Below are 3,640 nucleotides of genomic sequence, written 5' to 3'. Positions count from 1 at the left end.
ATTCATAATATAATGTAGCTTCCAGATATTCTTTGTTAAACATGTGTTTATCCCGACAGCTAAATTAATCTGTGCCACACTGCAAAAATATTTTCTTAAAGTATTTTGGTCTTGTGTTTCATTACAGATATCTAAAAATCTTAAATCAAGATACATTGACTCAAGAAGCAAAGTGACATAAGATAAGATAAGATAAGATAAAGATAAGATTTTTTTCCCTGACCCCACTGACAGATGTATTTTCTTGTGTTATGCATAAATTCACTTAATTTTGATACATTTTCGAGATTTAATATCTTAAGTCATTTGGCTTCTCCAGTAAATGTATCCTGATTTAAGAATATTTAGATATTTGTACTGGAAACCAAGACAGAGATACTTACTAAAATATATAAAAGAAAAAGCAATCATTCTAAAATGATTAAATTTGATTACATATATGAAGTGATTAAAAACTTCTTGTTGTCAAATGGGTAAAACCTAATGGTTTGAAGGACAGTGGCCAAGACTTAAAATGGCAAAGATTTAAAATGACAATTAATTGTTATTTTAGGGGCTGCACTGTGATCCTAAAATACAGTCTTTTAATGTCATCTAACGAGTCTGCTTCTAAAAATGCCTGACAGGATTTATTTTGTTAATGAACTATTGTTGCACTAAATAACATTTTTCTTTAAATCATGATAGTCTTTTTTTTTTCTCCAGAAAATATAAATGTAAACAGGACAGACATTCTAATGCACACACACACACACAGGTTTGTTTTTGTGAAAAGTGTGGACATCCCATAGGTGTAATGGTTTTTATACTGTACAGACCGTATATTCTATTGCCCTACACCAACCCTACCCCTAAACCTACCCCTCACAGGAGACTTTCTGCTATTTCAGATCTTCAATACACTCCATTCTGTGTGATTTATAAGCGTTTTGAAAAGTGGGGACATGGGGTAATGTCCTGAAAAGTCACCTTCTCCTTGTAATACCTGTCATACCTTTGTCATTATACACATTTATGTCCTCATTTGTCACAAAAAACGCGCACACACACCCACACACACACACACAAAGCTGTATTAAACTATTATTGTTTTGATGCTTGAAACGTGTTATATTTATGTATACAACAGTTCTTTCTAGTTCTTTAATCTGATTGGCTGACAGCCTTTTCCAGGCGTGTAGTATTCTAGTGATATCAGCACTCCAAACGTCAAAATGTCCTGTCTCTTCCAAGCTTCATAATGGTAGTGAATGGGTGGTAATATTATAGTCCAATAGATAAACTGCACCCATCCATCATAAAAAGAGTCCCACACAGCTCTGTGAGGTTAATAAAGGATGGATAGCTGACCAGACTGTATGTGCGTGTGTGTGTGTGTGTGTGTGTGTGTGTGTGTGTGAGAGAGACTGTGTGTGTGAGAGAGAGAGAGAGAGAGAGACTGTGTGTGTGAGAGAGAGAGAGAGAGAGAGACTGTGTGTGTGAGAGAGAGAGAGAGAGAGAGACTGTGTGTGTGAGAGAGAGAGAGAGAGAGAGACTGTGTGTGTGAGAGAGAGAGAGAGAGAGAGACTGTATCGATAAAATGATAGCAAGTGCTCGATACAATGTTGAGCCGCGGCACAGAGAGCATTTTTCACAAACCTGATTCATGATCTGAAACAATATCACTCATTATAACATGCAGAGACCAAGAAATAAATTTTTCTATTAAGATATTTATTTTGTTCAGGAAAAATGAAAGTGTTTGTCATGTTTTTCTGACCATAAAGAGTCGTTTAAAACCACAAATAACGGTCTGGTTTCTACAACTTTCTCTTAGGAGCAAAATCTGCCTTCAGACTTGAAAGAAAATCTTAATCTTAAATTTGAAATATCGACTGACATGAAAATATATGTGTATATTTATATAAAATGTAAAAAATGTTATAGTTCCCCCAGTAATACGTAATCATTGAAGCAGCTGTTTTTGGTTAGTGTCGCTGTTGATTTGACTGCATGTGTTGATGTCTCAGGTGGCCAGATGGGAGCACAGGACCAGAGGCCTGACCCGTCTGTTTGGAGGTCCTTATGTGGCCTGTTATTCCCTCGCTGTGCTCATCCTGCTCCTCAGTGTTTACCGAAGCCACAGGTAACAACATCCACCGCTGTATTATTTATTGTCAGGGTTCAACTGCAAAGCAGTACTCAGAATCGCCATTATTGATGCTGTAAATTAATCAAGTGACCCATTTCATCCCATTTTGCATAAGACCAAAGATTCAGTGTTTACCTTTCACCCTTTTATTGATTTCATCAATAATAATAGTGTGACATCTGTCTGACGCGCTCTTCTGACCAGCGGCACATTCAGCTGCTTATTTAATTTGCTTTATTCTCATGAGGATCTGGCTGTTGCCATGGCAGCCTTCGTCTCCATGCTGCTGATGCTGGTGTCATCAGCGCCACATGTGACTCTGTGTGTGTGTGTGTGTGTGTGTGTGTGTGTTAGACAGGCTGCTGCTATTTTCTACCCAGTTCTGAGAGAGTGAATATGTTCTCAGTGAAGCTGCAGTACAAACACACAGTGAATCTGTTCAATCAGGATCAGTCCTGTTACACTTTAAGCTCACAACTGTTCCAAACCAAGGGTTTCTGCAGGCCTTAAAAAGTTTTAATTCACCCTTCCACAAATGAAGGCCTTAAAAGGTCTTAAAGGGACAGTACACCCAAAAATGAAAATTCTGTTATCATTTATTCACCGTCATGTTGTTCCGATCCTGTATGAGTTCAAAAGATATTTTGAAGAATGTTGGTAATCAAACATTTGACCATTGAGTTCCATAGTATGGAAAAAAATATTACTTGAATAAATCAAATCTTGTTTTCTGTGAAAGTGAACAAAATTAAGCGAGTTTGTTTAAAACAAGAACAAATATATGTCAATGGGGAATGAAAACTTGTTTTACTTTTGACTCAAGTCTTGCAGAATTTTCGTTCTATAGTAAATGCATTTTGATTTAAGAATCTTTAGACAAAAATACTGAGAAAGGACATTACTTTTTTGCAATGTGATCAGAAGGTTATTTCAATATTCTAGTGTTTGTGTTCATATTCAAGCCCTAATCTTGAAGCTAAGCTTTTTATGTTGTGACATTAATTAAAAAGTAATCGAAATCAGCTGGAAATTGTATTTTCAAACTTTGTGTTGCTCATATAATCATTGTGTGCTCTCTAGACATATACAGTATACTATACTGTTTCTATAGCAGACTGTAAGAGATGTGATCAAACTCAGGCACATGACTTCATTCATTCATTCTAACTTACACCCTTATCACGTGTGTGTGCTTCTCAGAAGTGGAAGTCTTCATATTGGTTTAACTTCTGTAGCAGTGAACGGAAGCCACACCAGATATACTGTATGTGTTTGTGTGTTACCGCTGGCTCTAAAAGCAGAAGAACAAATCCACCATAGCATCTCTGTGGCTTTCCAAAAGAGAAAATAATATCAAGACACTGATAGCATTGATCAGACTCGGAATAGAGAAAGATGTTCAATTTGCTGTCACTCCCTCGACTGTTGAATGAGCAGAGGTTTTGCAATTTAAGGTAATATAACAAAGTTTAGCGTATAAATGTACATTATTTAAAACAATAAAAAAAA

General features: G+C 36.3%; 1 pseudogene; it reads left to right on the top strand.

Annotated features, from left to right (window-relative positions):
• The window catches only part of LOC107602415 (phosphatidylethanolamine N-methyltransferase-like), a 35,426-nt pseudogene that overhangs the window by 15,206 nt on the left and 16,580 nt on the right, over positions 1-3,640 (top strand).

The sequence above is a fragment of the Sinocyclocheilus grahami genome, unplaced genomic scaffold, assembly GCF_001515645.1.
Source record: "Sinocyclocheilus grahami isolate Dianchi unplaced genomic scaffold, SAMN03320097.WGS_v1.1 scaffold326.1, whole genome shotgun sequence".
Classification (NCBI taxonomy): Eukaryota; Metazoa; Chordata; class Actinopteri; order Cypriniformes; family Cyprinidae; genus Sinocyclocheilus; species Sinocyclocheilus grahami.
The sequence above is the reverse complement of the archived record's forward strand: the minus strand, read 5'-3'. Positions and strand labels throughout refer to the sequence as shown.